This window comes from Carlito syrichta, unplaced genomic scaffold (assembly GCF_000164805.1).
Source record: "Carlito syrichta isolate Samal-C Ts95f unplaced genomic scaffold, Tarsius_syrichta-2.0.1 Scaffold308159, whole genome shotgun sequence".
NCBI classification, from domain to species: domain Eukaryota; kingdom Metazoa; phylum Chordata; class Mammalia; order Primates; family Tarsiidae; genus Carlito; species Carlito syrichta.
Genome location: NW_007252255.1, coordinates 148,050 through 174,508, shown reverse-complemented (window position 1 = coordinate 174,508; position 26,459 = coordinate 148,050).

The window sequence follows — 26,459 nt, the reverse complement described above, 5'->3', positions numbered from 1 at the left end:
CCTAAATATTTAACCTCTTTTTCTACAAATTGTAGCTTATTCCTTGAAACTTGCAGCCCTTTTGTCCTAGAAAGTTGAGCAAACTAATAGTAGTCTCCAATACTTTCTTCCTTTTCTTTTCTGAGATTAGTAAGTCATCTACATATTGAAACAGCTGGGTCCCTGCCCTGGGCTAAAATTCCTCCAGGACATTTTCTAAAATCTGACCAGATAAATTTGGAGCTTCAGTGAAGCCCTGCTGTGGTACTGTGCAGTGGTACTGTTTCTTCCTTCCAGTCATAGGATTTTCCTATTCAAAAGCAAAAAGGTCCCTACTTTCAGGGTCTAAGGGACATGACTAAGAGGCATACTTTAGGTTTACTACACTGAACCAGGTATGTTCATAGGGGATCTTGCTAAGGATGGTGTAGGGGTTGGGGACCATGGGATGTCAGGTCTGAACGATCTGATTAATGGCCCTCAGGTCTTGCACCAGCCAGTAGGTCCCATCCGACTTTTTGACTGGGAGGAAAGGAGTCTTATATGGCAACATGCAGGGTTCCAGCATTCCATCTTTAATGAGGCCCTCAATTACTGGTTGTAGGCCCCTCCTACTTTCAGCAGAAATGGGATATTGTCTTCTACAAACTATTTCCCCTGACTTTTTTAACTTAATTTTTAATCGGGTAACATTTAGTCAACCCCTATTTCCTTCTTTGGCCTAAACCAGGGGGTTGATTTGGTTTTCTTCCTCCTCCATGAGGATGGCCATTACCACCTTTATTTGTCCCTCCTCTACTTCTAGTCCCAGGCTGTCTTGTTATTAGATCTCAGCCTAGGAGATTTATCCTGGTCTCTAGGACAAATAAGAAAAGTCACTCAGTATTCTCAGATTCTAACCTAACTTTTGTGTGCTTGAATATTGGGACCTGAAATCCTCCTTTTGCCCCTAATGCAAGCAATTTTTCTATAGAGAGTTCAATCCCTTGAGGCTGATATGTTAGTGAAAAGCAAGCCATTCTGTATCAATTAAAAATGTCACCTCTTCTTCCTGAGGTCACACCCTCAAATTTATCAAGGGTTCCTGGTAGGACCTCGTTAAAGGGAACCCCTGATTCCCCTAGTCTTCATCAAAAGTCATAAAAGGGATCACTTTTTCTTCCTTTTTCCATTCAGGTCATTTTCTCTTAATGTGGCCAGGTTTTCCACATCTGTAACCTCCGCTTGTAACTGGGGCAGTCCCCCCACCCCCAAAGGGTCAATTTTGTGTTTCAACTGAGGCCTAAATTTCCCCCTCTTCCAGTGGAGAGGATTTCAATCTCGCTTCTTCTCCATTGCTCTCTCCACAGTAAACTCCATATTGTTTGCTTTTTGTTTTTGTTTGTCTTCCTTTCTCCTCAAAACACCTTTTGGGCCTCACTTAGTAATTCTTCAATTGGTTTCTCATACCACCCGTCAAACTTTTGCAGTTTCTTCGTAATGTCAGGTCAAGTTTTAGTTACAAAGTTGAACTTCAAGAGACCCTGCACCACTGGGTCCTCCAGATCTAGCCTGGGATACTTTCTTTCTTTTTTTTTAAATTATATATATTTTTTATTTTAAAATTGTGGAGTACAGTTAAGGGTTAGGTATATAAATATTCATTGTGCAGGTACCCTTGTTGATAAAGTGTGCCCCTCCTTCCCCAGACAGATATTGACTACTGTTAATCCCACCTCCCTGCTCCTCCCTGCCCCTCCCATAGTTTCCAACCACTATCAAACCTTTTCTTATAGTATTACAATAGTTGTTCAAGGTCCACTTATGAATGAGAACATGTGATACTCAGATCTTTGTTTCTGTGAAAGATCACTCAGTATTATAAACTCTAATTCCATCCAGGTTGCTGCAAAATTCATGATTTTGTTCTTTTTTATGGCTGTGTAATATTCCATTGTGTGAGAACTGGGTGGAATACTTTCTTATCTGATTCCTCAGCCTCTGCAAAAAGGCAGAAGGAGGTTCTTTTTTCTTCTGTTGAATTTCAAAAGCCCTAGAAACATTCTGAGACCTCGGGGTTGATTCTTTGATTCCTCTAATTATTAACTCCCTGAGATCCTTTATCTGAGCCCAATCTCTAGGGTTATTATTGTCTCAGTTAGAGTCTAAATTTGGAAAGTTTTGTTCTACGGGCCGGACCCCTTGTCCAGGAGGATGTTGCCTTTCCCAGATAGACACTGTGGGCCTTCTAAACATCCCCCCTTCTTCCCCTGTAAATAAGATGTTCATTATGGACATCATCTCAGTCCAAGTATAAGAGTTGAGTCCAAAGAATTGATTGAGTTGGTCTGCCAGTGCAAGGGGGCCTTCTAGTAATGACTTCATTTCCTTCTTGAAATTTCTAACCTCTGTGCTCATCAGAGGAGCATTTACAAATCCAAACTCTCCCTGTCCTACAGGGAATTTCCTAAGAGGAAACATTGAAGAAACCTCCACAGGAACCTTGAAAGAGAGAGGAAAATTTTCTGTCTTTTTTGCATTGTTCCAATTCCTTCCTTAGGTTTGGGTAGAGGCTTGTAGGGGCAGCAGGCTCAGAACTTCTTTGGAGCCCCAAGCCCCCTGGCTGGTCTCCAGGGTCCCCTGATTGCCTCCGGCTTCCCTGTTCTCCATAAGAGTGAGAGAGACGGGAAAGAGGGTCTCAGGATTTTTCCTTGGGGTCTGTTCCCTCAGCCTTGAGGGAGAACATAGAAACAGTTCTAATCTTTTTCCTCCTGCGAGAATGAAGCCTTACCAGTAACGTGGATAACTAGAGTCCAGTCCTTCTCTGAGCCAAACTGTGACCAGAAAACCGCAGGTTTGCGAATCAGCTCCCAAGTCCAGACAAAACAACAGTATTTAACTATCTTTTGTTTCTCCTTGTCTTTAGTCTGGGGACTGCTTCCCCATCATCTCAACATTTTCCCCAATGGACTGTCTGGAGGCATGTCCCTGGAGGGACCCCTTTTCTTCTCTCCCCGCCTCTCAGGCTATTTACTTGGCCCTCCTTTGTTCCTCTAGGCCTAGAATTTCTATTCCCCATTTTCAGTTAGGTTGATAACCCTGGTGCCTGAATTCCCCAGCTCCCCTATGTACTCAAACCCCACCCCCACCACTGGAGGTTTCTTGTACATACTGGGACCCTCTTTGTCTATCTCCGGCCAGTTCCCTCATGGGAGAATGGAACTGCAGATCAAGATTCTGTACGAATTCATACCTAGGATACGTCTCCGTCACACACAGTTAACCTCTGAAAATGGCCAACCATAAAGGCAGTACTTAGAGTCCAATTTTTCTATCTTGGCTTGTGCACAAGCTTACCTGGTTGCCATGGTGCCTGCTAGCTCTTTCCCCGTGTCACTTCTGTTTATTGCTACTTTATATTGTTTTGTATTTCAATTTCATTTAGTTCTGCTCCGATCTTCATTATTTCTTTTCTTCTGGCAGTTTTGGTCTTGGTTTGTTTGTGTGCTTCTAGTTCCTTGAGGTGTGACATTAGGTTGTCTATATGCAATCGTTCAGTTTTATTAATGTAGGTCTTAAGCTCTATAAGTTTTCCTCTGAGCACATCTTTGGCTTTGTCCCAGAGATTTTGATAATTTGTTTCATTGTTGTCATTCATTTTGAGGATTTTTATAATTTCTGTTTTTATTTCATTATTGGCCTAAGGATCATTCAGGAGCAGATTGTTTAACTTCTAATGTTTCTTTGTTGACTTCCTGCCTTGATGATCTGCCTATTGCTGTCAATGGAGTGTTGAAGTCTCCTACTATTATTGTATTGTGTTTCCCTACTTTTTTTTTAGGTCCAGGAGAATTTGTTTTATAAAGCTGAGGGCTGTGGGGTTAGGTGCATATATATTTAAAATTGTTATGTCTTTATCATTTAATAACCATCTCTGTCTCTCTCTTTTTTTTTTAACTTTTGTTAAAAATCTGTTTTATCTAATATGAGAGTGGCTGCTCCTGCTCATTTTTGGCTTCTATTTGTGTGGAATATTTTCCCCACCTCTTTACCTTGAGTCTATAGGAGTCTTTGTGTATTACGTGGGTCTCTTGAAGGCAGCAAGTGTTTGGATTTTGTGTGTGTGTGTTTTAATTCATTCTGACAATCTATATATTTTTTTAAATGGGGCATTGAGACCATTTATGTTCAGGGTTAATAATGAAATGTAAGGTACTATTTTATTCATCATGTCAGTTGGTGTCTGGTTGGTGGCTTTCTTTCTTTATTATCTCTATTATTTTTTTATCTCTATTATATTAGTGTTCTGTATTCCCATGAGGTTTATGATCAGTGTTTTTCTAATTTTGATAATTTGTTTCAATATTTAGAACTCCTTTGAGTATGTTTGTAGAGCTGACAAATTCCTTTAGTGTTTGCTTATCTAGGAAAGACTTTATTTCCCCTTCATTTATGAAACTTAGTTTTGAGGGATACAAAGTATTTGACTGTTTTTTGTTTGAGGAGATTGAAGATGGGGCCTTAATTTCTTCTGACTTATAGGGTTTTTCCTAAGAAGTCTGATGTTAATCTAATAGGTTTACCTTTGGAAGTTATTTGATGATTTTGTCTCATTACTCTTAAAATTCTTTCCTTCACATTAACTTTTGCATAACTGTATCATTATATGCTTTGAGGAATGATCTTTTGGCAATGAATCTTCTGTTGGTTCTTTGGATATCGTGTATCCATATGTTTAAATATCTGGGAAGATTAGGAAGTTTTCCTTCATTATTCCCTCAAATAAGTTCCAAATTGTTGTTTTTTCTTCTTCCTCAGGAACATCTATGATTCTTGGGTTTGGACATTTTGCATAATTCTACATTTCGTGAAGGCTTTTTCCTTTCTCTTAATTCTTTTTTCTTTATTATTGTCTAATTGGGTTAATTCAAAAGCTTGTCCTTCAAGTTCTGAAATCCTTTCTCCTACTTGTAGACTTCTGTTAAAACTTTCCACTGTACTTTGTATTTCCCTGTCTTTCTTTCATTTCCAGAATTTCAGCTTGTTTGTTTTTAAGGTGTCTATATTTTTGGAGAACTTTTCATTCATATGCTGAATCTTTTTTTATTTTTAAATTTCTTTATGCTGGTTTTTAACTTTCTTCTGAATTTCATCGAGCAACTTTATAATCAACCTTTTGAAATCTACTGGAATTTCAAATATTTCATTGTAGTTAGAGTCCATTGCTGAAGAGTTGGTGTGGTCTTTTGGAGGTGTTAAGAACTCTGTTTTATATGGACTTTGCAGCAACTTGGATGGATTTAGAGTTTATCATACTCAGTGATCTATCACAGAAACAAAGAACAGAGTACCATATGTTCTCACTCATAAGTGTACCTTGAACAATTATCATAATACCATAAGAAAGGGATTGGCACTAGTGGGAAAGCTGCCAGGGGAAGGGGGGTTGGATTGGCAGTTGAGGGAAATGGCCAGGGGAGGGAGGGGCACACCTCTTCTACAAGGGTACCTGCATAATGAATATTCAGGTATACTTAACCCTGAATTGTACTCCATATCTATAAAATAATAAAATAACTGTTTTTTCATATTGTCAGAATATTGTCCTGATTCTTTCTCATTTGGGTAGACTACTTTTTTTTTTTTTTTGAGTTGGAGTCTCGCTCAGTCGCCCAGACTGGAGTGCAGTGGCCACTCCCGGCCACCGCAGCCTCGACCTGCTGGGCTCCGGCGATCCTTCCGCCTCAGCCTTCCGAGTAGCCAGAATTACAGGCGCGCGCTACCGCCCGGCTGATTTTGTGATTGATTGTAGAGATGAGGTCTCGCTGCCCAGGCGGGTCTCGAACCCGCAGACTCAGACAATCCACTCACCTCAGCCTCCCAAAGGCACAACAGCCTCCCGAAGGCACAGGATTACAGGCTGAGCCACCGAGCCCGGCTGGTAGACTACTTCTTTGAGGTTGGCAGGGTGAGACGTAGTCACTGTAGAGTTCTCTTGGCATATATAACCTTGCTGTGATGAGTTTCTGAATTGCCAGCTGTGGTAGTTCTGGGCTGAGTAGTTGCACAGGCCGAAGGTATCCAGAATGGCCAGGTGGCTTGCATATTAGTTTTAGCTAGCCTCTGGGATCAGATCTTCTCCAAAGTTGAGGTATTATATCAGATATGATGGACTGTGCTGTTGACTTCCAGTCAGGAAGTGGCACTTATGGAAGACAGCTAACTGCAATGGTGGCTGTGGGCTTTCTGCTTGAACTGAGTTTCTTCAAATAAGTGCCCAGACAGCCTATGTGGTAGGCAGAGCTGTGGAAATTATCTGTCTATTTTGAGCCTGGGGTGGGAAGGAGCACAGAGGAATAGAACTTAAGCTCCCCAGCTATGTACACTCTTGCCTACCCCAGTGAGGATAAGGAGGGAGTCCCTAGCCCCTGGGGTAATGCTGTTGGGCTAAGGCGGCACAAAAGGGTTTACTTTGGGCGTGAGAGGTCCCAGCCAGCTCCCCTACCTTGCAGCTGTGATCTATCAAAGTGCATCTGGGCTTGGGGCCTCAGGTGTTCCCACAGCAGCTTGCCCTAACCAAGAACTTCCTGCCACTCTGGAGTTTTCCCTTGGGGTTCAATCCCTCTCAGGCTGGCTAGAAAGCAGCCACCAGCAAGGGTTGAAATCCTGGGATATAGTGACTGGAGCTTTCAGGGTTTTTTCCCTCTGCATCACTCCATGTGGGTTTCAGTAGAGCCTGACTTTGGGTAAGGCAGTTTTCCCTTAGGGACTGGAATCCTGTAAGTCTCAGAAGGTCCTCCAAATTCATGGAGGAAATTCCTGAATTCCCTTCACTCACCTTCCTCACTGTGTCCAGTGGCTGCTTGTGGTCTGTGTTGTTATCTAGGCAAGAGTCTGGCTAATTCCAACCCAAGTTGGTTTATTTTTTTTTTCTTTGCACTATGGGTTATTATTGCTCTTTTGATGAATCGAGGGGTGTGCTGCTGGTCCTGTTCCTCTCTGGGTACTGAGGAAACTCTCTGTTTCCTCCATCCACTGATTTCTTTTAATGCTAGATACTTGCATGCTTGGGAATGTTTAAGGGAGTCTTCATAACTGAAGATTATTATTTATCTGTTCTGTAACTTTATCTAAATGGAATCACACAATTCCTACTCTTTACTGCCTAGAATGTTACACACACACACACACACACACACACATACACACACACACACAATTACTGAGAGTTATCCATCTTTTTGTATATAAAAATACTTCATTCTTTGTCATTGCAAGATAAAATTTAACTTTTTATATAGGATTTTCTTAACCATTCTATTTGTATTCTGACGGATACTTAGGTTGCTTCTAGCTCTTGACATTCGTAAATAAAATTGTTATGAACATTCTCTTATAGTCATTTTGTAAAAATATGTTTGCATGCATCTTGAGTGAATACCTAGGAGTGGAAATCCTGGGTCCTAAGATAGGAGTTTGTGTAACTTTATAAGAAAATGAAACAACTTTCCAAAAAGGCTGTTTCATTTTTACATTCCCAAACCAATATATGAAAAATCATGTCATTGCATATTCTCAGTAACAGTGCTGTCAATGTTTTTAAATTTAGCCTTTCTAGTGGGTATTTAATAGTATTTTAATGGAATTTTAATTTTAATTTAAAATTCCATTTTGGTTTTAATTTGCATTTCCTAATGACTAGTGACACTGAGAACTTTTTCATGTGTTTATTAGCAAATCACATATTTTATTTTGTAAAGTGGCTATAGAAACCTTCTGTCCACTTTTTAAATTGGGTTGGTTCCTTTTTTTATTGACTTGCAGGAGTTCATCATATATTTTGGATATAAGCCCTTTGCCAGATGCTGTATGTGAATTTTTTTCCCCATGCTATGGTTTGCCTTTTCATTTTCTTAACACCATCTCCACTTGAGTTTTAGTTTTCATTGTGACAAACCCAGTGTATCAATTTTGTTCTCTTATGGCTAATATTTTTGTATCTTTAAAAAAAAAATCTCTGCTTTCCCTAAGTTAAAATGATGTCCCCCTATGTTTTTTTCTTGTAGCTTTTATACTAAACCTATGCTCTGTCTCAAATTAATTCTACATAGGATGTGAGGTAGGCATCAAGATTCATATTTTTCCTATACTTACCCAGTTACAGATTCTGAAGTTAGGAGGACTTTTCACCATGGAATTTCACCAGGCACTTTCAGTGAAAGCCAGGTTAGCATATTTATGTGGGTCGATTATAGGGCTCTCTATTCTATTCTTTTAATCTGTTTGTCTAGGGATTGAAAGCATTTTTCTATAAGATATTTTAGGTCTTGCAGGCCACATGGTCTGTTGCGAATATTCAACTATGTTCTTATGTTTGGAAAACAGTCTCAGAAAATAGATAAATGAATAAGCATGGTTATGTTCCAGTAAAACATCCTTGATGGACACTGAAATTTGACTGTCACATAATTTTCTTGTGTCACGAAATACTATTTTTTTGATTTTGTCATACTTTTAAAAATGTAAAAATTATTCTTATCTATGCACAACAAAAGGAGACAGAATGTATTTTGCACACAGTTTCAGTTTGCCAACCCTGGTTCTATCTGTCCTTATCCTAAGACCATGGTGTCTTGATCACTGTAGTTAGAAAATATTAAAAAAAAAAAAAGAAAGAAAGAAAAAAGAAAATATTGATATTCGTAGTGTGAGTCCTTCTATGTTGCTTTTGTTTTTCAAGATTGTTTTAGCTATTCTAGATTGTTTGCCTCGTCATGTAAATTTTAAAATCAACTTTTCAATGTCTACAAAAACAGTCCATTGGGACTTTGGGAGTACACTGAATCTAAAGACAAATATTGGGAGAACTAACGTCACAGCACTGTTGAGTCCTTCAATTCATGAACATTGCTTATTTCTTATTGATTTAAGTATTATTTGATGTCTTTTAGCAATGTATTGAAATTTTCAAAATCTTACACATATTTTATTAAACGTATCCCTATTTCGCAGTTTTGATGTTATTAAAATAGACTTTTTAAAATTAATTTTTCAAATGTCTGTTGCTAGTATACAGAAATTAATGAATGTTTGTCTTTTGGTTAGTATCCTAAACACAGTTTAATTCATTTAGTACTCATAATAGTTTTATGTAGGTCTCTTAGAATTTCCTTTTTGTACATTTTAGAATTAGGAGGTACTTGTGAGCATTTGTTATATAAGTATATTGCAGGAAGGTGAGGTTTAGGCTTCTGATGAGCCCTCCCTCTCCACCCCCAGTAAGTGGGCATGGTACCCAATGGGAGGTGGTGTATCCCCTATCCTCTCTTTCTCTCCCTCCTGTCCAGTGTCTGTTTTTCCTGCCCTTGTGGTCATGTGTGCCCAATATTTAGTGCCTACTTCCAAGTGAAAACATGTGGTATTCAGTTTTTTGCTTCTGTAATAATTCACTTAGAATGACAGTATCCAACTGCATCTCTGTTGTTGCAAAGAACATAATTTTGTTTTCTTTATGTCAGTGTAATATCTATTGTGTATATGTACCACATTTTCTTTATTTATTCCATCTTTCATGGGTATCTGGCTTGGTTTCATGCTTTTGCTATTGTGAATAATGCTGCAATAAACATATGAGTGCAGGGGTTTTCTGTGTAAATAATCATGTTATCCACAAATATGGCCAGTTTTATTTCCTCTCATCCCAGTTGTTAAGCTTTTTATTTCTCTTTCTTGTCTATTACACTAATTCAGACCTGCAGTACAATGTAGGATAGAATTGAAAAGTGTGAATAACCTTGCCTTATTCCCAATGTTATGGGAAAAACATTCAGTATCTCATTATTGTAGTTGTAGTTTTTTTTTACATATGTCCCTTAACATATTGTAATTTTCTTTTACTCAGAGTTTTCTCAGAGTTCTTATACAAAAAGAAGTTTACCTTTGTCAAATATTTTTTTCAATATCTATTAAAATGATTGTGTGGTTTTAATTTTTTATTCTGTTACAACAGTGAATTATATTTATGTATTTTTTAATTTGAATTTAAATTTAATAAAAATTTTTGCATCTATATTCAAACAATATTATTGTTCTGTAATTTTTCAGGTTTTGGAATCAGGGTGTTTCTGGTCTGGTAAAATAAGATGAGTAGTACTCATTCCATTTAGTTTCAGAATGACTTCAGGTATATGATTTTTAGAAAATCATTTTTTAAATATTTGATAGCATTTACTAGTGATACCATCTGGGTCTGGAGTTTTTGTTTTGTTTTGCTTATTATGGAAGATTTGTTTTGTTTTGTTGTAATGTATTCCATTTCTTTAGGGAATATAGGGCACTTTGGATTTTCTTTTGGTTGTCATAGATGACTAGTTATATTTTTCAAGGAATTTGCTTACTTAATCTAGGTTTTCAAATGTATTAGCATACATGTGTTCATAATCCTTCTTTCTTCTCAATGTCTATAATATCTGTAGAAATGTTACCTATGTCTTTCTTGACTTTGCAAAAGCCACATCTTTTTCTTATTTCAAATCTGAAAGACCCCTCTACTTTGAAAGAGATACATTGGGATGGCACCTGAGGTTTTTGGCCCATCTTAGGTGTATGCCCATCACATGGTACCTCCTTTAAAGTACACTTTCCTGAACCACATCTGTTCAAGAAGGGATTATTCAACTTCTAAGAGTTCTGACAGTTCCTACCATGTTATATTAGTAGTAGTAACAGTAGTAGTTCATAGCTTCCTTTTACATTAACTATATGTTTCTTACTAATTGAGAATGGAGGAAGTAAGGGAAGGGAGGAGGCGAAAGGTCACTCTTGTCTGAGGGTAATCATAATAATTCACATTGCCCTATATTTAGAGACAAAAAAAAAAAAACAACACTGGGATTTGCAAGCATTGTATGGTCAAGGAAGTTTGTTTTCTTTGCCTAAGTTTAGGTGGATATAAGAAGAGTGGACTTACTTCCATGAATTGAAGTGTCTTTGTCAGCTAGAAAAGACCTTGTTAGACCCCACAGGTTGACCACCATGTCCAAGCAGTGGGGTAGCAGCCTTGTTATCTGGGGTTGATAGTGAATCATCTCACCTGTCATTGTCTGAATTTGTTCTTACAGCTGAACTAGAGGAGCGGCCAGCCTGACATATAGTCCAACATCACGTTGGGCCCCAGGGACTAGAGGTAATTTAGCTTGGTCTGGTTACCTAAAGCATAGAGCAAGGAGAAGACTTCTGGAACCAGCATCATTTCGTTCAAGACAAAAAAGTAGAATTTTGTCATAAAGTATAAGAAGAGGATGGACAGAGATCTAGATATGGATGTAAAAATTAAGTAAAGAGTTCACTAAGTAACACTCTAAAGTTCCACAGAAAAAATAGGGGGTATTATGTTAGGATTCTTCCAGTATCCAGGAGAGGAGAGAGTAGGGAAGAAAGCAATGTGGAGGTGCATTCCAAATTTTCCAGATCAAGTTGTGAGACTTAAGACTTTGGGGTAAGTCAAATCTAGCCACCATTGCCTAATAATGTCATCTTACAGTTTCTGACTCAGTTTCTCCTATCTCATTTTCAAGAGGAATCCAACTTCTCAAAGTTGAAGAAAGTATTAGAAATATTGAGAAGTTGCTTAGCATGATAGGTGCCACCTAGAAGGCCTTTCATAGATAATTATGCCTAGTTTTTTGCTAAAATGGATGTTCTAGTGTTTACTATTGTATAGAGAGAACAGCTGGCGGTGCCTGCTAGCCTGTTACAGGAGAGCACTTTTATTCACATCACAGGAGAGTCTTCATAAAACATGATTGCAAGAAAGAAAATTCCAAGTATTCGTCATTGCTCCACTGCCTTGTGCAGCTGTTTCCACAGGCACATTGAATGTTGTATTGTTAACATTGTATTGTTAAGAAAACTTGCAGTCAAGCAGCAGCACAAATAAACCATTTTGTTTTATTGAGTTATATTATAATAATTATGGAGAATAATGAGCCCCAAATGTTGTTTCTTCAGCGGGGAGGGACAATCCCTTCACTGCCCAGTGGCTGATGGCTTCTGGAGCAAGGAAGATGTCACCCTGGCATGCTGTAGGCTAGACTGGCCCCTCCATGCAAGCTACTTGGGCCTGCTGATGCTTTGCTCTATAAGGTTTTGAAAAGTAGCTGGGCTCGGTGGCTCAGGCTGTAATCCCGCGCCTTTGGGAGGCTGAGGTGAGTGGATTGCCTGAGCCCGTGGGTTTGAGACCCGCCTGGGCAACAAGACCTCATCTCTACAATAAATCAAAAAATCAGCAGGGCATGGTAGCGCATGCCTGTAATTCCGGCTACTTGGAAGGCTGAAGTGGAAGGATCGCCGGAGCCCAGCAGGTCAAGGCTGCGGTGGCCGGGTGCGGTCACTGCACTCCAGTCTGGGAGACAGAGTGAGACTCCAACTCAAAAAAAAAAAAGAAAAGGGAAAGGGTTTCTGGGTTACTCTGGAGTTCAGGAAAAGCTGATTCCCAGATGTATGTTAGAGAAGGTCAGGATCTCATGTTGAATAAGTAGATTTGGGCCTGAACTACCTGCAGGCAGTGTTTATAGGCCTGCTTTCCCCCCATTTATAGAGTCAGAGTCCTGCCAACAATAGTCAAGATGTGGTAGAACCAGTCAGGAGGCCTAACAAAAGTGTTCTTTGAGGCAGAACTTCAAGGAAAGAATTAAATGTTGTGCTAAGGTATCATGTTTCCATGCTCTAGAGTGAGCACTCAAGACAATTTATACTATGGTCACTTAATCATACTTCTATATAGACCTGTCTCTGCACTGGAGTTCTGGTCTACCTTTCTGCCCATTTCTCCCTAAAGAAGGTGGCCAAGGGGAAAGACGGTGCCTCATAAGCACAAGGTTATTTCCCAATTAATGTACATCGTATCTTTGTTGATTAATTATCCCTGCCTGCAATAATCTTTTCATGTGTGTGTCTGTTCTCACTTTTCAAGATTCAATGTGAACATTAGCTTCTCTGGAAAAATCCTATCCCTCTATCCCACTGTACTTACCACAAGAGGTTATTTTATCAAAACTTATTATTCACAAGATGATGAAACCATTCAACATTAATTTGTAAGTCCCTTTATCATATCACTATCCCATTGTGTCGTACATATTTGTTCAAAAACCTGTCTCTATCTTGGACACTAGTTTCTCCAGTGAGGAGTCAAAAAAATCTACATATATAGCCCTGGAACAGGGAATGGCATACACTAAGTGTCAAATTAAACTGAACAGATGCTGTAAGCAGTAAAGAGTTAATGTTTTGCAAGATTCCTCTGAAGGGGAATGTGCTACCTCAAAGCCAGGTATTATATGAATGGTGCGCCTGTCATAAACTATGACTGTCCCTTGCTAGAGGGACTCCTGTAGGATTGACTTCTTCACAGCATGTCTTATAGAACAACATTCACTATCATAGAAATGTTGCTAGTTGGCAATAACTGCCTACGTGTATGCCTCAGGAAGAGTGGTACTGCAGATTCCTGGAACAAGCTAACAACTTCTGTATACAGGTTTGGGTACACCCACTGATGCACTGAAGGGTGGATTTGGAAGTTATAAACTAACTTAAATTATTCTGCTGATGACTGTTTACTTCGTGCTACTTTAAATTTTCTCTAATTATATTCAGGAGGACTTGATACAACCATGTTTTTTTTTTTTGTGAGTTGGAGTCTCACTCTGTTGCCCAGACTGGAGTGCAGTGGCGGCTCCCGGCCACCACAGCCTCGACCTGATGGGCTCCAGCAATCCTTCTGCCTCAGCTTTCCGAGTAGCCGGAATTACAGGCATGCGCTACCACACCTGGCTGATTTTTTTATGTTAATGGAACTTCAAAAAGTTTGATTTCATCCCCGTAGCCTAGTCAAAATAGCATCCTATTGATTGGCAATATGTACTAGGAACTTTCAGAATGTTTTTATTTTTAGTTTTTTGAAGGCAAGATTTATTGAGAGGACAGAAAACCTCCCAAGCAGGAGGGAACCCAAGGGGGTTGCCCTTTCAGAATGTTTTTAGTCTCCTCTGAACCATTTATTTTCTTTCCATGAAATTCCTAAGGAAATTATCAAGTTAGCAAGAAATGTAGTGTTGCTACAGAATCACGTACAATAGAAAAACAGGGAGAGGGAGGTGGGAACAAGCTATGTTTACAAAGAACTTCTACTAAGAAATCACAGTATCATTTTAAATATAAAATAGTAAGCAAGTATATTAACAAAGGATTTATTATCCAGGAACATATACTTAATACAAAATAAAAGAACCTCAACAACACAGGGCATCTCTTCCTCCACAAATTCTGGGGAAAGGGCTTGGAACTGTAAGCATGCACTCCAGGGAAACTGTTCCACGTGCACACAGAAACACAGGCAGGGAGGCTCACTACACCAGAAGCAAATGTCCAAAAAGACAACCTGAAGAAATAATTGTAGCTATTTACAACCTATACAATATTAAGCAGAGGTGGTTTTTTTTAAAATTTTTGACCAGAAAGTGCAGTAAGAAACACATTTCACACTCCGAACCAATGGTGATAAACTGTATTTTCTAAAGAGGCCTCAGCAATACATTTCTTTCCCCATGTCTCTTCCCCTTAGACCTCAGCAACCTTTGCAACTGACTTGAGCAGTAGCATACAGTGGAAGTAATGCCATGTGTCTTCCAGGTTTGGGTGCCTTAGTCCATTTTATGTTGCTGTAACAGAATACCTGAGACTGGGTAATTTATGAAGAGTAGAGGCTCATATTGCTCACAGTTCTGGAGGCTGAAAAGTTCGAGATCAGGTGGCTGCATCTGGTGAGGGCATTCTTGCTTTGTCACGACATGGTGGGAGGAGGCATCACATGGCAAGATAGCAAGAATGCTACATCAGGTCTCTCTTTCTCTTCTTATGAAGCCACCAGTCCCATAATGATGGCCTTATCTAGTTCCTATAACCTCCTAAGGACCTGACCTCCAAATGCCACCAACACAAAAAATTAGGAATTAAGTTTCCAATACATGAGATTTGGTAGATACATTCAATCCATAGAACTGGGTCATACAAATGCCAACACTTTAGCTTTATTCACTGGGAGCCCACCATGCTTGAAAGAAGCACAAACTGGTCCATGAAGTGAGAATCTGTGTGAGGCAGTGATCCCACTGATAGCCCAGAGGAGGCCCCAGCGTCCATTAATCATGATACATGAATAAAGATGCCTCTTGATGATTCTGGCCAGGAATAAGGGTGGTAGGGAGGATGACTTCCCAACCTTTAACTGTTCCCAGCTGAGGCTGCAGATGTTCTAGAGCAGAGATGAGCCATTCACATTGTGCCCTGTCCAAATTCCTGATCTGTAGAATCCATACGCTTTAAAAAAAAAAAAAGAAGTTGCTTTGGGAAGATTTGTTAGTACAAATTGTAACTGAAACATCAGTAGACACATACATACATACATACATGCATATATGGCATAAAAATTTTACAAACAATTCTTACTCTTAAAAAAATTCAAGCCATAGTATAGAAAAAAATTGGCATTAATTTTTTTCTTTCATGTTATTCTTTTATCACTCGATCCCATTTCATTCAAAGAAATTCTGAAGATAGAGGAATTCCTTTCTTCCCTTGCCTCCTTCCTTCTTCCTTTCTTTCCTTCCTCCCAGAAATACTTATTGTTTGCCTCCTGTGTTTCAGGCATTCTGCTTAATTCTGGGGCTCCAGGGTTGATGAAGACACAGATGTTTCTGCCCCACAGAGCTTATAACCCAGATGGAAGAACAGACATAGAATGAGTTTTAACAAGTATAATTCTTTATACAGTAAATAGGAGTACCTAGGGCATATAGATTTTAAGGCCCCAGGAAGACAACAACAACAAATTATAGGGGATGATAGATTTTCAAAAGCTGTAAAGTTTAATTTAATGTGTCTTTAAATCTCTACAAAAATAACATGTCAACCTGAAATTTTGTCCATATGACCGCATATTAAGATTCCATATGATGTGGGCTGTATCACTTGCTATGATGTAGGATTGGGTTACAGTGGGTGGGTAGGTAGCTGGTGGGCAGGTAGGAAGGCAGGCCCAGAGTGAACACAGTTGTTATCATGCCCTGCTGGTAAGTGGTATGAGGGTGAGGCTTTGGTGCCTGGAAATCCATTGGCTTTTTTATGCTGGCCTAAGTGCCCAAACTCCTGAAAACCAGAAAAATGTAACTAACGGAGTCATTGTACTTTAACATATTTCATGCTTCCTGTGTGCAAGGTGTTAGCATGGGCTCTGGGGAGGAATATGCAGAATTACTCCTGCTTTCGGAATCTTGTGGTCTCATCTTAGGGATGGGGCAAATGCTCTGTTCTCTTGAATAGATAGGAATCAAACAAGTGGGAAAAGAAATGAACAGATTCTTTCCTGAGAGTGTTGAAGGACCTGAGAACAAGAGAACTGGGGAAACATCAGAGAGGAGCTGTTTGTGTTCTTCATTCAGAGAAGAGCTCTCACAGGCTACACAGCCCAGGCTGAGGGCTTAGGCTGAAGAGCTAGTGGAATATTCCAAATTCACTATGGTGTCACCCTGCCAGGACCAATTTATATCTCTTCCTCATGAGATGTTGTAAAGATTAACTAAGTTTATTATAGAATGCACTTAGGACAGTACCTGGCATAATGTAAGTGCTAAACAGACATGAGTTTATTATAATCTTTACTATTCACTAAAATCACAATGTTTATTTAATATATTCAATGCACATTCAGGGCGTTTAGTTACTCTGCCTATATAGGGTAGAAATACAGACCACATGAGGACACACTATTATCTCCAGTGGAGACTGGGAGTTAACTTTAAAATCACTCATTCCGAGAGGGAAGCGGCAAGATGGCGATGGGGCAAAGCGGTCTGTGAAGCCCTCTGCAAAGGAGATCTGCAGTGGGTCTCTGACTCTCGCCTGGGGGGCTACGGACCCCAGCAACACAACCTGCTCTTCATACGGAGCTTGGCCGTTGCCACCGCTGCGGCATCGCGATTGACTGGGCAGTCACTGCGGCGCAAACGGTGCCGCCACCGCTGCCGCAGCCACCCCCCCACCCCCGTCACTGCCGCCGCCGTCGCCGCTGTGGCTGCTGCAACCAGAATGACAGCAGTAGCACATCGTACCACCCGGGCCGGAGGCGACCCACTTCAAGCCACTTCAGGAAAGATCTGCTGGGATCACTGCCTCCTCTCCTGTGACCAAGAAATCCTGGCCGCCCGCCCTGTGTCTCCTGTTGCCTGCCCTGAGGTAGGCAGCCATCTTGTTCCTGTCCGGCCCCACACCCTCTGGGGCGAGCAGCTGAGATAGCACCACCTGCTGGCGATCCAAGGTAACAACACCAAAACAGGTGAAACAAGCTTGATAAAGACATAGACCAGAGTGCTGAATGGAGGGTAATCTGAACTGTCCTTCACAGCAAACCAGGGGCAACTGACGCTAACTGCAAACTAATTTACCAGCTTGAAAAGAAAACTAGAAATCAGACCTGAAAGGACATTTGACTTAAATGAAATGTCTCAGAGTGTGCTTCACTGATTCTATTAGTTTAATAACTTAATTCTATTCCTACTGTATTGTTCCCTTTTTTCTTTTTTCCTTTTCCTTTTCTTCTCTTTTCTTCTCTCTGTAAACTATATCTTTGTATAGAGGAACAGCACACTAATAAGGTGGTTGGTTAGCTTGTATGTTAGCATCACTATATGTTTTATTTTTATTTTTTATTTTTTGTATGAGAGTCAGTTCATCTGTAGCTAGGTCTATTGTTTTTATCTGTTTCAGTATAGGCTTCTCTCTCTATTTGTTGGCACACTCGTTTGTTCCCCCCCTTACTCCTCTATCTCTCCACTCGCCTCTTCAACCCACTATCTGCTCCATTCTCTCCCCTCTGCTAACCACATTTTATTTCAGGGAGTAAACCTACAGCCCCACTGCACGGACACATTCCAGGGCAGTGGGAAGTGGGCTCCACATTATCCACACACCTGTCAGCAAAAACCAGGACCTGCAGATAGACTTTGAATCACAGCTCCTCCCTTAAGTAAATCTCAAAACTGCACAGAGGATCATCTCCAACCTTCAGTGCAACTCCAGAATTGAACAAAGTAAGAGGGCATACATAAAGAAAAGGAGATTGAACAAACAGAAGTAAAACCAATCCCTTTACCCCTGAATAACAGAATTAAAGAAGACGGTGACATGGAGGAAAAGAAAAAGTAGGGGGGGAACCACACAAATGAAGAAAAACCAAAAGAAGAATATAGGTCTCACACAGACCCCTGGGAAATCAGACACTGAGAAACAGATTCTGGAACACAAACAATGAAGAGTCCCCAGAATGACTGGTTTCATGCAACAAAACCAGATATCGAGACGTTAATGGAGAGAATTAAAAAAATTGAGGAAAGACAAGAGGAAAATAGGGAGGAGCTGATGTCAGAAATGACAGCAGTAAAGAATACTGTGATGGAAATGAACAACAGACTAATAAGCATAGAAAGCAGAATCAGCCAAGCAGAAGAAAGAATCTCAGAGCTCGAAGACCAAAACACAGAACTAACCCAAACTGTCAAAAGTATAGAAAAGAAGCTCAAAAAGACAGAACAAAACCTGCAAGAGATGAATGACCACTTCAAGAGACCAAACCTAAGAGTAATTGGGCTTGCTGAGGCAGAGAGAGAAACAGAAGCCACAGTGGAACAAACATTTCATGAAATCATTCAAGAAAACTTCCTCATCTCATTAAGGATGAAAAAATCCAAACACAAGAGATTCAGAGAACCCCTGCAAGACAACAAATGAGAAGACCAACTCCCAGACACATAATAATTTGCCTAAACAAAGTAGCTATAAAAGGAAAAATCCTAAAGGCAGCAAGAGAAAAAGGTCAGACTACCTACCAGGGAAAACCAATTCGAATAGCAGAGATTTATCCACAGAAACCCTGCAGGCCAGGAGAGCCTGAAGCCCTTTCTTCAAAGTTCTAAAAGAGAAACAATTTCAACCAAGAATAACCTACCCAGCCAAACTAAGCTTCATTAGTGAGGGAGAATTGAAATCTTTTCCAGATATCCAATCCCTAAGAACCTACGCTGCCACCAGACCACCTCTACAAGAAACACTTAAGAAAGTACTGAACACAGAAGAAAAAGAAAAAAGAACAACAGGATTATTCACAAGAGTATAGGCAAAAGATTAAAAACACACATGAACCAACTCCAAAACCCAAAGAAAGACAGAAAACAAACAGGAACAACTCTGTACGAACCTTATGACAGGGATCAACTCTTGCATTTCAATTATTAGCCAAAATGTGAACGGACTAAATGCACCACTGAAAAGACATAGAATGGCAAAATGGATAAAATATCATCAGGCAACAATCCATTGCCATCAAGAGACTCACCTCACTAGAAAGGACACCCAAAGACTCAAATTAAGAGGATGGGAAACAAACTTTCAGATGAATGGAATACAAAAGAAAGGAGGAGTAGCGATCTTAATTTCAGACAAAATACCCTTCAAGCTATTAAAAATCAAAAAGGATACAGAAGGCCATTACATAATGATAAAAGGCTCAATCCATCAACAAGAAATATCTATTCTGAAATATATGCACCCAAAATAGGTGTGCCAACTTTCATAAAGCAACTTCTTGGAAAACTAAAGAAAGATATTGACTCTAACACCATCATAACTGGGGACTTTAATACCCCACTCACAACCCTAGACAGATCATCAGGACAAAAAATCAGCAAGGAGATCTGGAACCTCAATGTGACTTTGGACCAAATGGACTTAATTGATACGTACAGAACACTCCATTCAAAGACCACAGAATACACATTCTACTCATCACCACATGGAACATATTCTAAGATCGACCACATACTCAGCCATAAATCAAGCATAAGCAAATTTAAAAGGACTGAAATTCTACCATGCACCTTCTCGGACCACAGTGGAATAAAAATAAACATTGACACCAACAAAGTCCCCCCCAAAACCCACAAAGACATGGACACTAAACAGCATGATGCTAAACAACTCCTGGATCAAGGATGAAATCAAAACAGGGATCAAAAGAAACAAATGAAAATGAAGAAACATCTTACCAAAATCTCTGGGATGCCCTGAAAGCTGTAGTAAGAGGGGAATTTATATCTCTACAAAAACACATGAAGAAAATGGAAGGAACAGAAATTCACAACCTAACAAGCCACCCAATGAAGCTGGAAAAGCAAGACCACAAAAACCCTAATTTCAGAAGAAGAATCCAGATCACCAAAATAAAAGCCCAAATCCAGGACATAGAAGACAAAAAGATAATTTAAAAAATCAATGAAACAAAAAGCTGGTTCTTCGAAAGGATAAACAAGATCAATGGTCCCCCAGCTAGACTGACCAAGAAAAAACGAGAAAAAAACCAAATAAGCACAATCAGAGACACAAAAGATGAAGTCACATCTGACCCTGAAGAAATACAAAAGATCATTAGAGACTACTGTGTACACTTGTATGGAAACAAACTTGAAAACCTTAAGGAAATAGAGGACTTTCTAACATCACACAACCTACCTAGGTTGGAACAAGAAGAAATAGAGACCCTAAATAGACCAATAACAATCAAGGAAATCGACTATGTAATAAGAAAACTTCCTACAAAAAAAAGCCCTGGTCCAGATGGCTTTCCAGCAGAATTCTACAAGACATTTAAGGAGGAGATGATACCAGTCCTACTGAAGGTATTCCAGGCAATTGAAAAAGATGGAACTCTCCCCAAATCATTTTACGAAGCCAACATCACATTGATACCCAAGCCAGGTAAAGATCCAACAAAGAAAGAGAACTACAGGCCAATATCTTTGATGAACATAGATACTAAAATTCTCAACAAGATCCTAGCAAACCAGATTCAGCAATACATCTCAAAAATCATCCACCATGACCAAGTAGGCTTCATTCCTGCGATGCAAGGCTGGTTCAACATTCGTAAAACCATAAATATAATTAAATACATCAACAGATGTCAAAACAAAAACCACATGATCATATCATTAGATGCAGAAAAAGCTTTTGATAAAATACAGCACCCCTTCTTGATAAAAACTCTTGAACATCTAGGCATACGGGGAACATACCTTAAAATAGTAAAAGCCATCTACGAGAAACCCACAGCCAGCATACTCCTAAATGGACAAAAATTGGAACCAATTCCCCTGAAGACTGGAACTAGAGAAGGATGTTCACTCTCACCCCTCCTGTTCAACATAGTATTGGAAGTCCTGGCTAAAGCAATCAGAGAAGAGGAGGCAATCAGAGGTATTCAAATAGGAAAAGAGGAAGTCAAGTTATCTCTATTTGCAGATGATATGATTGTGTACCTTGAAAACCTAAGAGAATCTGTCAAAAGTCTCCTTACATTGATAAATGCCTTCGGCAAAGTCTCAGGATACAAAATAAATGTACAAAAGACAATCGCATTTCTCTACACCAATAATAAACAAACAGAAACCCAAATAAAAACACAATTCCATTCACAATAGTCACAAAAAAAATGAAATACCTTGGCATCTTCCTAACCAGAGATGTGAAAGACCTTTACAATGAAAATTACAAAACACTGCTCAAAGAAATCAAAGCTGACATGAACAAGTGGAAAAATATCCCATGCTCATGGATTAGAAGAATCAACGTTGTGAAGATGTCCATCTTACCTAAGGCAATCTACAAATTCAATGCAATACCCATTAAATTACCAACAACATTCTTCTCAGACCTAGAAAAACAACACAGGAATTGATATGAAAACACAAACGTCCAAGAATAGCCAGAACAATCCTCAGCAAAAAAAAACAAAGCAGGTGGTATACAATACCAGACTTCAAACTTTACTATAAAGCTACAATCATCAAAACAGCTTGCTATTGGTACAGGAACAGGCATGAAGATCAATGGAATAGAATTGAGATTCCAGAACCAAAACCTCAATTTCTCAACCAACTCATCTTCGACAAAGCCCCCACCATCTACCACTGGGGAGAGGAGAACCTATTCAGTAAATGGTGCTGGGAAAACGGACTGACCACATGCAGAAGATTGAAACAGGACCCCTATCTATCCCCATGCACAAAGGTTAACTCCAAATGGATCAGAGACCTAAATGTAAAACCTCAAAACCATAAGAACTTAGAAAAGGAAGGAAATACCCTCATGGAAATCAGAACTGGTATCCAATTCCTGAACAAAACCCGAAACCCACAGGTCATAAGAGAGAAGATAGACAAATGGGACCTTATTAAACTGACAAGCTTCTGCAAAGCCAAAGAAACCATCAAGAGAGCAGGGAGACAGCCTACACACTGGGAAAAAGGATTTGCCAACTCCAAGTCTGACAAAGGCTTAATATCCTGGATCTACAAGGAACTGAAACGTACTGAAAAGAAGAAAACAAACAATCCCATTATAAAATGGGCAAAAGATATGAACAGACACTTCACAAAAGAAGACATCCGAGCAGCCAACAAACACATGAAGAAATGCTCACCCTCACTAATCATCAGGGAGATGCAAATCAACCACACTGAGATATCACCTAACTCCAGTCAGAATGGCAATTATCAACAACTCAAAAAATAACAGCTGCTGGAGAGGGTGTGGTGAAAAGGGAACACTTCTACACTGTTGGTGGGAGTGTAAACTAGTGCAACCTCTGTGGAAAGCAGTGTGGCGATTCCTAAAAGCTCTAAAAATCAACCTTCCATATGACCTACAATCCCCCTACTGGGAATATACCCTGAAGAACTCAAATCACTCTATAAAAAAGATACCTGCACAAGTATGTTTATCGCAGCGTTGTTCACAATAGCAAGAACCTGGAAACAACCATGCTGCCCATCGAAAGAGGACTGGATTAAAAAAATGTGGTACATATACATGACGGAATACTATGCAGCCATAAAAAAGAACAAAATCATGAATTTCGCAGCAACCTGGATGGAACTAGAGTCTATAATACTGAGTGACCTCTCACAGAAACAAAGATCCGAGTATCACATGTTCTCACTCATATAATGGACCTCGAACATCCAATGTAACACTATAAGAAAATGACTGACAGTACTGGGAGACTATGGGGAAGGAGGGGGATGGGATTAACAGTAGCAAATATCTGCCTGGGGATGGGAAAACACCTCTTATCAACAGGGTGCCTGAATGAAACGTAATTGTACACCTAACCCTTAACTGTATCCCACAAAACCATAATAAAAAATATTGATTAAAAAAATCACTCATTCCTTAGGACATTCTACTGTACTCTTCCAGAAAATTATCACCATATATATGTAAAAACCTATGATAAGTCTGAGTATGAATCAGACAGTGTTTCAACCTCATGTCAGTCTTCATACAAATATAAACATAACATTCTTTCTGCCTTCTACAGCCCATAATTAATTCCAATAAGTGATGGACATGTTTGTAATCTGGTGTGACTGAGTAGAGCAGGGAGTACAAACAAGGTAGGGTGATTTCCCAACAGTCAAACTTGGGGTATGGAGGAGATTGAGAAAGATTTCCCAGAGGGGCTGCCTTGTGAGCTGGTCTTTTAGGACGAGTAGACCTTCTCAGGGTTGGAGACAAGAAGAATCCTGGCAACGGGTAGGGCCTGAGTGGTCACAGAGCCCTTTGGGAGACTCCAGGTTGGCCAGTACAGCTGGAGTAGATGCGGTGGATTGAAACAGGTGGGGCTGAAGAAGTGAACAAGGCTTCAAAGGGGTTTTATGAATGATGGGACAGGAGGTGATCCTAGGACAAGAAAGATTGGGAGTCACAATGAATATCAGGCCCCAGATTCCAGGCTAGACACCAGTTCATTGTGGGCCATGACCATAACATTGGCTCAGCTCCTTCGAGGTAGACACTTGCCTCCCAGCCAAAAAAAAAAAAAAAACGCATTTTAGATGTTTCTGTTCTAATTTTTTAGAATGTCCTCAAAATCCTGATCACTCAGCATCTGTCCCAAAACTGGTCCACGCATTCATTCATTCATTCCATAAATATCTAAGTATCTGTACCTGACTCCACTAAGCACTAAGACCCAGTGATAAAGAAGATGCTGACATTGCCTTCAAGCTGCTACTGCCTGGGGGGAGACAAGTAGATAAACCAGTGAAATACTTTACGACAAGATAAGTGAGACTATAAAATTATATGCTGTGTAAGTGAGGTAGGGTAGGAGGAGAGGGACAACATGGCAGAAGAACTGAGGAAACCTTCTTAGAAAAGTACATTATTCTGACTGGAGTTAGGTGGTATCTCAATGTAGTTTTAATTTACATTTATTTGATGACTAGTGAGGCTGAACATTTTTTCATGTATCTGTTGGCTGTTCATATGTCTTCTTTTGAGCACTGTCTATTTATAACTTTTGCCCACTTTGTAATGGGGCTGTTTGTTTTTTTCTTTTCAGCACGTTTGAATTCCTTGTAATAACTCAAAAAATGACAGATGCTGGAGAGGATGTGGCGAAAAGGGAACACTTCTACACTGTTGGTGGGAGTGTGAACTAGTACAGCGTCTGTGGAAATCAGTGTGGTGATTCCTAAAAGTTCTAAAGATCAACCTTCCATATGACCCTGCAATCCCCCTACTGGGAATATATCCGGAAGAACTCAAATCACTCTATTAAAAAGATACCTGCACATGTATGTTTATCGCAGCATTGTTCATAATGGCAAGAACTTGGAACCAACCATGCTGCCCATCAGAAGAGGACTGGATTAAAAATAATGTGGCACATATACACAATGGGATATTACGCAGCCCTAAAGAAGAACAAAATCATGAACTTCACAGCAACCTGGATGGAATTGGAGTTTATAATACCGAGTGATCTTTCACAGAAACAGAGATCTGAGTATCACATGTTCTCACTCATAAGTGGACCTTGGACAACTATCGTAATACTATAAGAAAAGGATTGACACTAGTGGGAAATGAGGGAGGGAGGGGGCTTGGGGAGGTGGAACTGACAGGAGTTGAAATCTGCCTGAGGAAAGGAGGGCACACCTCATCAATAAGGGTACCTTCACAATGAATATTTGTATACCTAACCCTGAAGTGTACCCCACAATTAAAAAACAAGTGCAGCCGGGCTCAGTGGCTCAGCTTGTAATCCCGTGCCTTTGGGAGGCTGAGGTGAGTGGATTGCCTGAAGTCTGTGGGTTCGAGACCCGCCTGGGCAGCGAGACCTCATCTCTACAATAAATCAGAAAATCAGCAGGGCGTGGTAGCGCATGCTTGTAATTCCGGCTACTGGGAAGGTTGAGGCGGAAGGATTGCCGGAGCCCAGCAGGTCGAGGCTGCGGTGGCCAGGAGCGGCCACTGCACTCCAGTCTGGTGACAGAGTGAGACTCCAACTCAAAAAACAAACAAACAAACAAAAAAGTGCATCAGCTTCCTGACATTCCTGCAGGATTTTCCAAGTCTAACAGGCTATTCTTCACCAAGTCCTTGCTCCTTTTTTGCTCAACAGTACTTCCTTCCAGTTATCTCATTTCTCTTTCATTTTTCTGTAAGCAGCAAAGAGAAATCCGGCCATATCTTCCACACTTTGCTTCAGAAACTCCTCTGCTAAACATTCAAATTCATTGCTTACATGATTTCCTTTCCACAAACAAGAGCTCATGGTGCAGCTAAGCTCTCTGCCACTTTACAGCAAGGACCTTCCGAGCTCTCACTGGCAGCACCTGTCACTTCCACATTTCTACCAACAGTCTGCTCAAGACAATCCAGGCTTAGTCTAGCATTCACTTCAATATTTTTCCAGGTTCTGCTCATTACCCAAATCCAAAGCACTTCTTTATTTTCAGGTATCTGTTAGAGCATCAACTACTTCCTAGAATCATCAAGTAGAATGACAAAAAGACAGAACCAGCAAAAACAGTCTTAGGCAGTTGTAGGAGCTGGCTAGGCAAGTCCAAAATCCATGGCAGGCAGGCAGGAGCAGACACTGAACTCAAAGATGGAATTTCTTTCTCAGGAAAACTTCAGCTCTTTCTTTGAAGGCCTTCAAGTCAGTGGATCAGGCTCATGCAGAATACCAGATGTTTCCCAGTATTTAAAGCAAACTGATAGTAGATGTTAATTACGTCTACAAAATACCTTCCGAGCAGCATCTAGATTGTTTTATTGAATGACTGAGGACACTTTTCAAACTACACTGACACATAACACTGACCATAACCAGAAGGAAATCCACTCAGCATGCCAAACCTCAAGAAGTACAGTGAAGGGGTCAGGCATGGTGGCTCATGTCTGTAATCCCAGCACTTTGGGAGGCAGAGGCCAGAGGACTGCCTGAGTCCAAGAGCTAGAGACCATTCTGGGCAATATGGCAAGACCTACGATAATGACAAAATTTATCATAATCTTTTTTTTTTTTTGAGTTGGAG